This window comes from Dipodomys merriami, unplaced genomic scaffold, assembly GCF_024711535.1.
Source record: "Dipodomys merriami isolate MVZ:Mamm:240054 unplaced genomic scaffold, mDipMer1.0.p SCAF_58, whole genome shotgun sequence".
Classification (NCBI taxonomy): Eukaryota; Metazoa; Chordata; class Mammalia; order Rodentia; family Heteromyidae; genus Dipodomys; species Dipodomys merriami.
This window is the reverse complement of record NW_027206157.1, coordinates 7,804,816-7,819,959: the sequence shown is the minus strand read 5'-3', so window position 1 is coordinate 7,819,959 and position 15,144 is coordinate 7,804,816. Positions and strand designations below refer to the sequence as shown.

General features: G+C 39.2%; 1 long non-coding RNA gene across 1 annotated transcript; it reads left to right on the top strand.

Moving 5' to 3' along the window:
- Positions 1-4,735: 4,735 nt before the first annotated feature.
- Positions 4,736-13,093, top strand: LOC138813048 (uncharacterized). The gene is made up of 4 exons (XR_011367705.1): positions 4,736-5,053; positions 7,178-7,311; positions 11,326-11,377; positions 13,054-13,093. It is a non-coding gene; the product is annotated as an uncharacterized lncRNA (long non-coding RNA).
- Positions 13,094-15,144: the final 2,051 nt, after the last annotated feature.

The window sequence follows — 15,144 nt, the reverse complement described above, 5'->3', positions numbered from 1 at the left end:
TCAGGGAAGCCATAAGCCAACATGTTAACATAGGCTCTGGGTTCAAATCATAATCCTTACACACTAATAGCAGGAGATCACAAGAGATTCATTCCTATGCATAAGAATACAGATTGAAAGAGTAGTTCATACATTTGTCTAGTCTAAAATTGGATGCAATAATCCTAGGATGTTGATTGACCTTAATTAATAGTTTATTGAGCATGAAAAGAATAATATTTTTTCAATGGAGATATAATAAATACCTAAAAGTTGGTAGGAACGTAGTAGATGTCATTCAGTCATAGATAGACAGCTCTGGAACTCTTTAACAATATATATTTATTTGTATACCACCTTCTGCCTATCCATGTATTGCTGTTTTGGCCAATCCTGGGTCATGATCTCAGCACCTAGGAACGACCTCACAGCTTCATTGGCTAGAGGCTTCTGTGCTCACACTCATCCAATCATGAATTGGGCCTGCTAGGCCCTGAGTTCAGATCCCAGCACTGCCAAATATTTAATCTTTGAGTAAGAAGCAGAGTGTGATATATGTTTTCCTTTTCTGGGAGAGTCCAGGGTGTCAGGCATGATGGAGAACACATCTACAAATCTAGATGGTATGTAATATGATGTAAACAATGTAATAAATGGTATAGGTGTCATGAAAGTCAATGAATAAATCGTAAATAAATGAATAAAAAAGAAATCAAATGAATGACCACACTAAACGTGATATGGACTGAACATCTATATGGAAGTATAAATCCTACCACACCAAACACGGTATCTACTGACCATCTGTATGGAAGTATAAATCCTGTCTTTAAAATGTATATACGGAGTATGTTTTCCATGCCTGAGGCTTGAATTCAGCCCACCCCCATGAGAAAGCAATGGCGGGAAATCCTGAGATACAGGAAAAGTCATGGAATGCGATTGATATCATCGAATAAGTAGTTAATGCATGATGTGACTAGGAAATGATAGGCAAGACTCATGGGGTATCACTTATTTGTAAAGCAGTGTTGATTAAGCATGACAATAATCATCACAGTCATGAAATGAAGACATCTGGAAAGATCCAAAAATCAGTAGACACATGGTAGATTGGATTCCATCACAGGTTATCATCTCTCCTACTCTATACAATTGTGTACTTATTTGCATACTACCTTCAACTTATGAATGGATGACTGCTGTGTGCCCTCCCCCCACACCCTCACCTGGGGGTCCATCTCAGGTCCTGGGAATGGCCTTACTCCTTAGTGGATCACAGACTGGTGTGCTCACATGGACCCATTCGTCAATTGGGTCTGCTAGTCCCGGAGTTGAGATCCCAGCAGTGCCAAAAGATTCATCCTGATGTCAGAAGCCAATTGTTGCACCTGTGTTCCTTTCCTGTGTAAGTCCTGGGTCTCAGCTAGGATGAAGAATGCATGGGCCACCCTGTGGCCACGGAAATAGGTTGTTATCATGTGAGCCCAGTTATACCTGTCATCATATACTGAAGAAAATACACAATACATCCATGAATAGCATACAAAATAGAATAACTACACTAAATGCACAATGCAGTCCACACATAGATTTGAGTATACATCCCATGTTTAAATGATGCATTCAGGACAATTGTGGCCCCCCCGTTGCTCGATCTCTGTTCCTGGGAACCGACCAGCTCCTTAGTGGCTCACAGTCTGGTGTGATCACATGGACCCATTGGGCAGTTGGGCCTCCTAGGCCCAAAGTTCAAATCCCAGCACTGCCAAAATTCACCCTGATGTGAGAAGCCAGTCATTGCACCAGTTTTCCTGTGCTGTGCAAGTCCTGGGTCTCAGCTAGGATGGAGAATGTATATGGAACTCTATACTCATGGGAATAGTTTGTCATCCAGGTCACCACAGTTATATCTGTTATCCTATACTCAAGAAAATACACAATACATCAATGAATAAGACACAAAATAAAAGAATGACTACACCGAATGCAAGGTGCTGCCCATCCATGTATGGAAATATAGATCCTCTGTTTAAATGATGAATTTATGACTATATTGGCCCCAACCAGGGCTTCATCTCAGGTCCTCGGAATGGCCTACCTCCTTAGTGCCTCACAGGCTGGTGTGGTCACTTTGAACTATTCACCAATTGGTCCTGCTAGGCCCTGAGTTCAGATCCCAGCACTACCAACAATTGGATCAGGCAGTAAGAAACCAAGTGTGAAACCTTTTTCCTTTTCTCTGAGAGTCCTGGGTGTTAGGCATGATGGAGAACACTTCTACAAATTTAGATTCCATGTGATAGGATGTCATCAATATAATAAAGGGAATGGGTGTCATCATAGTAAATTCAATGGTAAATAAATGAATAAAACAAAAAGTACAAGGAACAACCACACCAAACGTGTATGGACTGAACACCCATAGGTAAGTACAAATCCTGCATTTTCAATGTATATAAATAGTATGTTTTCCAAGGCTGGGGCTTGAATTTTGGCTTAGAGTACAGGCCTGACTTTCTTATCTTCAAGTACGGTGAGCTTGCCCTTCTAACACAGTGCTGCAGATTTCCCCAGAACTTGAGTTCAAATCCATAGCCTGGCAGAAAAACGGGGTGAATTGCAAGCAAGGGAGCTAATTTCTTTTCATTATTTTTTGCTCAGTAGGGGGTTTGAACTCAGGTTGTGGTAACTCTGCCTCAGCTTCGACACCCTATGCTGGGGTGCAGCCACTGGACATACAGTAGATCCTGAGATCCTAGACCCCCAAGCCTTGTGTGGCAAAAATGTACAGAAAAAATGCAGCAAGATGGCCTTTTTATGTTTTCTTCCTTTGCACGGTGACCCTCCTGGGTCTGAATGACACTGTTGCAAAGGGTACTTCACCTTGCATTGCTGAAGGTTGTCAGACTATTGAGGAAGTCATAGGTCCACGTGGCAATGTAGGCCTTGATTTCAAATCCTAGTCCTGACACCAATCAATGGCAGGAGATACTAAGAGACTCGTTCCCATCCATGGGAATAACAAGGGAATATTATCAATGTCAAGGTTGAATGAATTGATGGTGAATGATGCTCCTATAAAATTAGACAGCATAATTTCAGAAGACTGATTTTATTTAATATTTATGAAGCATTAAAATAATACTATTACTTACAGAATGTAATAATTTCAGGATACTGATTGATTTACTTAAGAGTTTGTTAAGAATGAAAACAATAACATTAATTATATGGAGGCATTATAAATACCCAAGTATTGGTAGGAATGTAGTCTATAATACCGAATAATGTATAGACATCTCTGGCACTCTATAAAGATATATATTTATTAGTGTACTACCATCTGCATGTCAATCTGTTCTTATTTTGTCAACCGCTGGGGCTCGATTTCAGGTACTCAGAGCTGCCTGTCAGCTCAATTTGCCACAGGATGCCAGGCTGACACTCACCCATTCATGAATTGGGCCTTGTAGGCTGTGAGTTCAGATGCCAGCACTCCCAAAAAATGAATCATGTAGTAAGAAGTTGATGCTGACACGTTTTCCTTTTCTGTGAAAGTCCTGGGTGTCAGGAAGGATGTGCAATACATATGCAAACCTATATCCTATGTAATCAATGTAATCACTGTTCTATGAGTCATATTAGTCAATAAAATGAGAAGTCAATACATGAATAAAACAAAAAATAAAATAAATAACTACACTGAATGCAATATAGAATCAACATATGTATATAAATATAAATCATATATTTAAAATGTACACAAATAGGATGTTTTCTAGTGGTGGGCATCGATTTCAGGCCTAAGGAACAGACTTTGAATTTCTTGAATTCAAGGAGGCAAGCTTCCTCTTTCTACACAGTGCAACAGCAGGGATACCTAGGCCATCAGTTCAAATTCCAGTCCTGGCAGAAAAAAAATAGCATCTCCATGCTATGTGATGCCCAATTCGTAGGTATTTCATTTGGCCTCCATTTAATGAATGTGATTGTTTAAATGCTTCATAAAGTATTAATTAATATCGACCAGTGTCCTATAATGTAATTGTGTATAGTTTTATCCTCAAATCATTCAAGTACTGCCCATTTAATCATGATATACATCACATTCCTTTGGTAGTCATATGAATAGGAATGAGTTTCATAGGATCTCCTGCCATTTGTTGGTGGTAGGACCAGGATTCAAACTGTGTGCTCCAGCTCCTACCACTTCAACCTGAGGATAGGGAACTCACAGGTCTGTCCAAGAACATCAGCAAAACCAATGATTAGTCAGGCATCAGTGGCTCTCAGCAGTCCTCCTTAAAACTTACAAGTTTGTGAAAGGAGGATCATGGTCAAAGTCACCCCAGACAGGAAAGCCCTTGAGACTCCTGTCAAACTAGTGCCAACAAAGCCAGAAGTAAAGCCATGTGGCTCCAGTGGTAGAGAGCTAGCTTTGATCAAAAGCAACTCACAGATTGTGCCCAGATCCTGAGTTCAAGGTCTGGGAACAAACAGACATAGACAACAATCTGTGCAGCCATCCGGCTAAAGCAGGTCACCCTCTTGTCCCCAACTGTCATGGACAGAGTTCCCTGGGGAATGGGCTGCGTCATTCTACCTGCATCACAGGATTCCAGCCACACCCCCATTGTTTCATGGTTCTTTCTGACCAATGGGATACAAGAATGGTGGCCACGCCCACATTCCATGCCGACCAGTAGCACCATAATTCCCTCTGTTTGTTGACACCACTTCCAGCAGTTGAGGAAGGTAGAGGTGGCTGAGTGGTGAGCAAGATACTCGAGGCCTAGGAGGAAAGGCCTTCCTCAGGCCCATCATGTGTCTGCCTGAGCCCTGGCCCCCTCACCCCCTTCCCCATGGAGCAGCATTTCAAACTTGGTGCTGTGGGCTCAGACCCATGGTTTTCTCAGGCAATGGTGCAATGGTGGGCCAGGAGCCAGCTTGCGGCCAGGACCTGGTCCTTGCTCCCCTGTCCTCTGCTCAGGGCCTGAGTGTGTGTCAGTCCTCTGCCATTGCTGCTTGCCACACCTGTAGCAGCTGCCAACAGCTTCTGCCAGCAACACATGTGAGTGGCTGCCACACATCCCTGCACCTTGCACCTCATATCCCCTCCTCTCTGACCTGGACCCGCGCCTCCCCTGTGCCCCACAGTCTGGCCCACGCCCTGCCACAAATGTGCCCCAGGGGTCGGGGTGGGTGTTGACCCGAGGATCTCACCCCCATCCCCAGCAGCTAGTATCCCAGGAAACGGGGAGATATATGGTTGAGTGAGGAGTGGGCGCCACAGATCCCCTGGCCTGGAGTAGTGGGAGCCACACTGCCGCACATCTGCACCCTTCCTCTCCCTGGTGAAAACCCGGTGGCTTTAGTCAGAGGTGGGGAGGAGCATGTCTACACCTGCCTTGTGGGGTCTTTTTCTTTTTTTCTGGGGATGGGAGGTGTTGGATGCAGAAGATAGACACCCTTGCTGTGTGAACCCTTGTGTTCTGTGTTCGGTCAACCTTTCACCTGAAGACATAGAGACAGAGAAACAGAGACATAGTCAGAGAGACAGAGAGAGAGAGAGAAAATCTTTTTCCTTGTACAGCCTGACTGTGCTCAGGTGAGTGATCAGTTGGCAAATTGCAGGTGCTGCATGGATGAGTCTTCTGTCACCGGTCTGAATGTGTGTGTGTGTGTGTGTGTGTGTGTGTGTGTGTGTGTGTGTGTGTGTGTGTGTGTGTGTGTGTGTGTGTGTGTGTGTGTAGAATTGGGTTGTAACCAGGAGGAAGAATGTTTTGGTAAATTCTACTGCTATTTTTGAGGCATGTATGGGCTTCACAGCTGAGGTCTGGGGGCCTGGAAAGGTGAGAGGCTTGAAGGGGACACAGCACTGTTAAATTACAAGAACAAGGGTTCTGTGTGCAATGGAGCTGGGTACTCCCTTGAGCCTGATTGGTGGCAGTGGGAGATTTAGAGGACATGGGAGTGTGTCCTGCAGGGGATGGCTTCCCAGGGGGACAGAGAGCATGACCAACACTTAGTAAGGATATGAGTTCTGCTAGTATGGAGTGCAACAGCATAGGTCAGACTCTGGGTCTTCTCATCATGACGTCTGATGGGCGAGGCCAACCCTATCTTAAATCTTGAGCTGTGATCTTCAGATCTCAGCCTCCTGAGTATGTAGGATTATAGGCATGAGCCTCTGGCACTGGGACTCTGGTTCTTTTGGTATATTAGGGTTAGACCTAAAGACCTAAGGCTTGCCAGTCAGGTCTTCTACAATGCGAGTCAAGCATTTCTGTCTTGGGCATTTCTGAGATGGAGAATTAATATATGCTCAGGCTGGGCTGGATCATGGTCCTCCTATCTGTGACAGGCATGATCCACCAGGCCTGGTCTTCTGTAGTTGGGATGGTAGACATGTAGCACCACGCTCAGTCATTAGTTTAGATGGATTGTCCCAAACTCAGTCCATGGCAGCTGATTCTTGACCAGAGGTGAAGCTCTGGGTTGGGCCTCAACCATTGGACTTCAATCTCCTAATGGTACAGTTGAGGAAACAAGGGATTAATACAGAGGGATCTCTGGAGCAGGGACAGGCACAGAGGGAGGGGCCATCTGGTCCTGTTCTTGGCAATTCTGTGACTATATGATAGGAAGATTCCCAGAAAGATCTCAGATAGTGTGTGTTATTAATGGTGAAACAGGTATAGGATTATGAAACAAAACATGGCTCTTTTTCTTTATTATCCTATCCCTATGAGTAACGGGATCCTTCATTTTGTTCACTTTTGAAGCTGGGGAAACTGAGGCACAGAGAAGCCAGGTGACCTACTAATGACTCCTAGCTGACAGGAAGCTCTGTCTGACTTCTCTGCCATGCTCCTTAGGACAATGGGTGCAATTCAATCCACTTCTTGTGGTGGGAAGTCCACTTCTTTTCAGTCATGGGGCTTGAACTTTGGGCCTGGGGCAGCTCCCCCAGCTCCTCAGCTCAAAGCTAGCACTCTACCACTTGCGTCACAGCACCACTTCCAGTTTTCTGGTGGTTTTTGGAGATAAGAGTTTCACAGGTGTTCCTGCCGGGCTGGCTATAAACCACGATCTTCATATCTCAGCCTCCATTATACTTAGGATTATAGGCCTGAGCCACCGGCACCTGGCTTAAGTGTAATTCTGACCTTCTTTCTTTCTCTTTCTCTCTCAGGAACTGATTCAATGGGTGCTGGAGGAGGTGGCCCAGCATCTCCATATGGTTGAAACCAAGGTGGCCCTCTCATTCTGGAGGTAGACTGTGGGTCAGGCTCTGTCTTGCTCACTATGTTGTACCAGCTCCATGAGGTAATTCCCTCTGTGCCCTGACTACACTGTGACAGTAATCCATTATCCAACTAGCCTTACTGGACTCAGTACTGTGTTCAATGCTCTTTTCTAGCAAAAATTTCTGGTTAAAATTATGATACATAGTTACAGAATGAAAATGTAATGCCATCTTAAGAAAGTCATTTAGGGTTCTGGGAATGTGGCTTCATGGTTTGGTGATTGCCTAGCATGCATGAAACCCTGGGTTCAATTCCTCAGTACCACATAAATTGCAAAGGAAACACTGGAAGTGGTCCTGTGCCTCAAATGGTGGATGGTTAGCCTTGAGGAAAAAAAATAAAGCTGAGGAAAATTCCCAAGCACGAGTTATAGCTCCAGGACTGCCAAAACAACAAAAGTAGCAACAACAACAACAGTCTAAGTGAGATTTGGAAACTCTTTTTGCAAGTCTTCGCACCAAAAGGGCAGAGGCTAATTAACAGTTGTGACAGAAGAGAAGGAATAACTCCAGATGGAAAGAAAAAATGATCGTAACTAAGGTATAGCAGAAACCGTTCTAGGAAACCATTTTTGGATATTGAAGAACTAGTTATCAAATAGGCTTATTCCTCATTGCCTTTAGCATTCCAAATCTCCTAGGCTAGTTCTTAATCTCTGTGTGATAAATGTATCTCCTTCTATGCTGTTCTTTCCCACCTGATATCCTTTGCTTTCTAAAAATCTGTCTTTCTATATTTCTCTGTGAACAGTTTCTGATACTAAATACACCTACAAAGATGGAAGAGGATGCTAATGTAAGAGTCCCATAGCTCATGGGTCATTAATGTAACAAAATGGGAAAGGAGGACATATTTTTTGCTAACTCAATCATTCTGGCAAGCTTCAATGTCACATCATTTGGTTCAGATTTCCATTCTTTGTCTACATAGTGACATTAAGTGCACAGAAATGCAAATATGAGCCGGGTGTTGGTGGCTCATGTCTGTAATCCTAGCTACTCAGGAGGTTGAGACCAGAGGATTGTGGTTCAAAGCCAGCCTGGTCAGGAAAGTCCATGAAACACTTACCTTCAATTAACTCCAGATACTCGGAAGTGGTGCTGTAGCTAAAGTGGTAGAGTGCTCAATTTGTGCTGAAGAGCTGAGAGACAATGCCAAGGATCAATATTCAATAATCACAACCAACAAAAAATTACAAATATGGCTTTAATTTTCCCTCAAAGGAATGATGAAGTCAATAGTAATCTTCCCAAATGATTGAGTAGTTCACCTACTTTTGCTGAGTTATTTGTTATGGCTTCTTTGCTAAACATATTCTCTTTTTTAAAAATTGTCAAATAGTAACTTTATAATAAACTTCATCTAATATTTCTTGGTTCAAAAGAGAAGTACATACAGTTGATGTCACTTAGCTTTCTTATTGTCTTAGTTCAAAGCCAACCCAGGAAAGAGAGTCTGTCAACCCGTATCTGTAATTAAACACCAAAAATCCCGAAGTGGAGGTTTGGCTCAAGCAGCGGAGTACTAGCTTTGGGCCAGGTGGGAAAGAAAGACAACTGTTCAGGGACAGTGGCCAGTCTCTAAGTTCAAGCCCCAGAACCAGCACAAACTAAATAAACAAGGAAACAAAACAAACCCTGGGTATTTCTTTGGGACTCTCCTTAAAATAGTGGTGGTCTGAAAATAGGCTGCTTTTGCTTATCATACTCACTGGATCCTGCTTTTTTGGAATCCTTATTGCTATGGAAAACTCAGGACTTGACTAAAGGAATTGATAACTGATTCCTGCAACAAGAGAATCATCTCAGGAGTGAAACATCCATCCATAAGACAATTTAAAGCCTCCATATCTTTGCTTCTTTGCAGTAGAACATTTTTAAAATAAAGTGACTTCCTTTTGTTCTATACTGGCCTTCAAATGACACATTGTTTCCTTTTGTAATACTCTCAACCAGAAGTTCACAGACAAGTTTTATATGAGTAAAGGACACACTCACAAAAGTCAGGGACAGAATTTCCTTCCAGCCTAGGATCCTTTTCTTATACAGTAAAAAAGAAAGCAATAGTTAACTTGAACTTTGTCATTTCTCTATGTTCAATTCCTCTCCTGGGATCAGTTTCCACATCCAGTAACAGTTACTTCCACTTACTTCCAGTAACAACCTATGGTGCTGCTCCGGAAAAAAAATGAATGTTTTCTTGCTTCATTGAAATAGCACAAAGATACTTTTGGCCATGAGGTAACACGTGTTTCAGAGACAACTTAGTAAAGAGAAATGAAATTTAAATTGCTTATAAATACATTATCCATGAGAACATTTTGTTCAAACTTCCTATGTGCTCTGTAAATTAAGGTGAATTTTAAATGGGAAGAAGGTTCTCAGATCATTTTTGTGAGTCTATGTGCTGCACATGAATTTCCCAAGTGTACATGAGTTAAGAGTAAGACAAACAATAGCAATTATAAGAGAAAAAGAAGTTCTGTGTTTATGTATAAGTGTTCAATAAAATATAGAAGACTCAACAAATAAGAAAACATTGAAAAAATAAAGCCAAATCCAATATGTAGATTTATGAGAGTGATATAGAGAAAGCATTACTCCTAAGTGGAACATGAAGCATGAGGCCACTGCCTTTCTAAATCACGCTTGCTAATCACGTAAATGTGCAAAAAGGAGAATGGAAGAATGATTCTGTTTCCAATGCAAGTCAGATATAGGAGAGTCTACACGTAACTGGAAAAAAAGAATCCATCTTGAGAGAACAGGAATTATACCAGCAATGAACCTGGTGGCTAAGATCACATTCCTTATTCTTTCCTTTTCTTATATTCTTTTTGTTGTTGTTTTTGTTGTTTGTGGCACTTGAAATATAGGACAGGTTGCTGTCCCTCTGAAACGCAGCTCAAGGCTAGGGCTCTTGCACTTGAGCCACAGTGCCACTTCCAATTTTCTAGTAATTATTGGAGAAAAGAGTCTCCAGGACTTTCCTACCCGTGCTGACTTTAAACCCCAATCCTCAGATTTCACAACAACTTGGTTTATGATCACATTTCTAACAGTGTACACTCAGGATATGTAATGTATATGTTCATCTATCTTTATATGAATTCTTGAGTTAAAAATCTGGGCTACAGGTTAGACTTTACATTCGCAAAAGTGTTTGAAGTTTAAAAGTTGATACTCCTGGAAAAATAAAACCTAAGAATGTAAAGGAGTCTGGGAAGTTCAATTTGCATCCATCTTGGACAGTATAGGCTTTGAGACACTACCTATAATTAATCAGCCAAAAGCTGGAATACCAGTCACGAGCAACATTGCTGAATAACAGCTTTAGGTTCTTGCATACATACATACGAACATACACATACACACAGAGGCACTTATAGGTGCACACAAAAAGACACAAATGAAACAACTCTCAGAATATGTAGAAAAGTTAGAAAACAATAGAAAATAAGTCCTGAGTAAGATTAGAATCAAATGATAATTTTAAATATTAGAAAGCCTTCAAGTGAACATTCCCCCAGAAGTTGAGAATATTACATAGGTAGGGACCAGAGATAGTAAGAAAGTCAAGTAATCATTATTATTATAGGATCCATGGTGGAATGAATCAGGGAACCCTGCAGGTGCATCTGAAAATGTTCATATCCTGTGTCAAATGTTAAAACATCTTTGAAAATAGTACATAAACAGTCTGAGCATTCAGTCTAGTGGATAAGATCATAGGAGAAGTTCAGAATTGCTAGTCTGTTTCTAGATTAAATAAACAAACTATGGCAGGGCAAAGTGCTACAAGCTTGGAATTCTAGCACTCAAACAGGAGATTAGAGAGTGGAATTACATAACGATACCTTCCCTGGACCAGGTAGAATAATTTTGACTCAGTAAAACAAACCAAACAACAAAAAAGGAATACACAGTTGGAAGTTTGGGCTAATTTTGTCATTATGTTTTGAGAAGTCAAGTTTCCTATTGAATGCAACTCATATATATCCTCACTTGTGTTTTAAATGCTCTCATCATTACAGAACATTCCTAGATGAAAAATAGCTCATGATTCCCATCCAAAAATTTGCAAAAGTAAGTCAGCCTCATTCTGTTGGATTCCAAATTAATGTTGAAGGATTACAAAAGCTTAAATCTGGAGAAATAGCAAAGTTCGTCTAATGTAGGACTTTGTAGACCTTGTTAAATTAGAATTTAGATTTAAAATATATTTTTTGGTTTTATTTGTAATTTCATATTCTATAGTATACTACAAAATTATTTTTAAGTAGAGGGATTAATTGTTAAATTCACAAATGATTCTGGCATTCTATTTGTCTAGATATTCTTTCAAGAGAGTTATAATTAGAACATAGTTAATAGACAATTCCCACAGTTCATGTATACTATGTAAATGTGAATAATCTAGACAGAGTTGCCAAAAAATGGATGACATTAATTTATACATTTAGAAAAAACAATTTTTTAAGGGTTTGGTTTAATATGGTATGAAGAGAGTAATTGTGTGACATCTTCTTTCTTCTACCTATATGTAAAACAGGAAGTCATTTCCTTATTTACGTGCCTCTGTATACATGGAGAAAAATGCTAGGTTTGGGGTTTCTTTTCAATTTTGTTTTTGTTTTATTGGTTCATCCTAGAGCTTGAACTCTTGGCCTGTACAGTGTCTCTGAGCCTGTTGATGCTCAAGTCTCGTGCCCTAACACTTCAACCTCAGTGCCACTTGAGTCTGGCTTTTGTGGAGAATTTTTTTGGAGATAAGATTCTAAGAAACCTTCCTGCCTGGGTGGGCTTTGAACCATAATTTTTTTATCTTAGCATCCTGAATATCTATGATAGTTAAAAAAGTATAAATATAAATAATATTTGCAAGTGTTCTGATCTCAAGAATACCAGTGGAGGAAAAATGATGCAGATCAATGTATTGTGGTGTTCTTTTCAGAACAAGGAGGGCGTCACATTAGCAGAGGTGTAGTATTTTTTCAAAATAGAGATAAAGTATTCATGATGTGAATTAAGGAATTTTAAGGTGCCCCTTAAAAGTTGGAAACTGTTGGGCTAGGATGATTTTATGGCATAAATCTTGGGATTGATAGTCATAAAAATAATAGCTTACGCTGTTAAACAATAGCTTACTCTTGAAGAAATAATTATTACACATGTTTCATAGTTTTATCCTCTACCACAATGTGGTTATTTTTCTGTTGACTTCTCAGTCTGTAACACCCCATTGGAAACTACATTTATTGCACAATTATATAACATGCAAACAGGTACTGTTTAGAATCTCTCAGGAATGTTGAGAATTTAAAAATGAGTAGTTATTAGTCATAGAAATTTTGAAGAACACATATATTCTGTCCTCTTAACAACTTACTTTTAAAAGTTATGGGTTTCCATAGCATTTTAAACAGTTTTCTGTTTTATAATGAGAAAGTACTAAATTTATTCTTTTTTGAAAAATTTGGCAAGTATATTGTGAAAATATTGTCTAGTTGGATAACATTCAAGTTGATGACCCTCTGATAAATAAGGGGTAATTAATACAAATTAGATGCCAAATAGTATTGATTTTTAAAATATTACTACATAAAGAATATTATTTCCTGTGCCAATACAGTGAAATTATATTTTACGCAGCTTATTTTTCAATTTTATTATCAAACTGATGTACAGTGGGGTTACAGTAATTGTAAGGTATTAAATCATAACTTTTCAAATTTGTTAACCTTTTCTCATTTTTTTCACAGTTTTCCTTCACCCCTTCATCCCTCACAAGTTGTAATGTACATTTCCAATATATTGTCTTGTGAGTATTGCTATTGCATTGGTTTGCCTTTTGTCCATTGGCTCACCATTATGCTTTTCCTCTTCCCTTCGCTAATTAAGGTAAATGTATATACAATACAAAATGATATATCAGAAGGATAAACCACAGGGGGAAACCCCAAAGAAAACAGAAATCACATAGTTCATCAAAAACAACAACCACAAATGAAAAAATCTGGTTCCATATCTTGGAATTAATTGTGCTTAGCATCAGCTAATATGGTTATATATACGGATAACAAAGCCACTGGAATATAATAGCTGCCTGGATACGATATCATGAAAATAGCATGTTAACTTTTTGATGGTAATGGTGGAATTAGGATTGGTGAATTAGCGGTTCTGATAAAGGATTTTCAAGAGTTTTAAAGTTATGACAGGTAAATTTTAATTGTTCAAAATTTTAACAACTTAGCCTATTACGAAAATTTAAATTGCCTGGAAGAATAGTCTTTCATGCAAAGAAATCCAAGGAGATTTAGTAGAGTAGAGAGGGAGCAATGTGTATTAAGATGGCTCTTTTTCACACTAAACAAACAAACATGTAAATCCTGTAGGGTTCCTTGGAATTGTCCTTAACCAGGAAATATATTTTCACTGTTTGAAACAAGGTTGTATTGGAATTTAAATTCAAAGTTCTTAAAAAAAATAAGGCATCAAAATTTGTGAATTTACCTTTAATTACCAAAGAGTAATTATCTGAAAAAGATAATTTGAGTCAAAATATTTAGGGACAAAGTGCTCTTCACAATGAAAGAAGGTGTTGGGATTACACATTTTTGTTTGTAACACTTTCCACAAAATCTTTTGATGTGAAGCAGTGAAACACAGAAAAAAATCTGATTGGATACTTCAAACCAATGATTTCACATTTCTAAGTGGCTTACAAAAGTAATATCCTTATTAATATGAGATAGTGAAGACTTCTGTTATTACATATGCCAAAAAGTTCAGACAAGAATTGAGCAAATGGAAAAGTTAATAAAAAAAGTTTTCTTAGAAGACTTAGCTAAGTATATTGTATTCAGCAGTGAAGGAGAGGCCAAAACTTTTTGATATAAATTGTGTTAGTATTTTTACTCCCAAAAGTGAGTTTACAGAGCCTATTTGGCTCACTACAATGCAGAACTGATTGAATGAAGACATGAAAATAAATTCCACATCCAAATGAGGCAACTTAAAGAGTTTTAAAAGAGAAATAATGAAGATTTCACAGTGGTGGAGCCCATATAGTCCTTCAGCTTCACTAGACATGAAGCCAAGAAGCTGTGATTAATTGGAACTCCGGCAAGAGCTAAGAGGAGGACATAGAAGTAGGAAATAGAAACATTGTCCTTTTGTAACAGACACTGTCTTCCAAGGTATGGGTCATTTAATTCTATTCTCCTCCATCCATCTTGGTGAACAAATGCAAGACCAAGAGAAAAATAATCTATTGAAATAATTTTGCCTAGAATAACTTCACTGTTCCTAATATGGTATCTAAGGAGAATCTTAAGAGAGAAGATAAAAGTGCAGTATTTTTTGTTTCCTATCATCATCTTGTTAGGAAAATATATCTTTGAGCTTAGACAATTCTGATTGAACCAACAAGTGATGGAGTACTTATTTTTGTGGGCATTTTAGACACAAGAAATCTTTTAAGGTAAAAGAAAAAATAGCCAAATATTTGTGATCACAGCTTCTAGGGCTGTATTCTGGAGACAAAGTTTTACATTAGATTTCTCCTCATTAACATTAATGTTGTTTCATTGCAACCAAATGCAAGAGGGATATTTAATGGACTCACTTGGCCAATTAAACAGCATGAAAGAAGAAAATGGCAAATAATATTTAATGAATTACTTTGCCAGAAGAAAGAAGGAAAAATATAATTCAAAATCAATTGACTTAAAAGTATGAAGAAAGAGTAGTGAAGAGAGATTAGAGAAAATATAGAGTATTGTTTTCTCTCCAGTGGAGTAATGGGTTCATGATCTTGTTTCTTCCACTCTAACCTCACAAGCTACCAA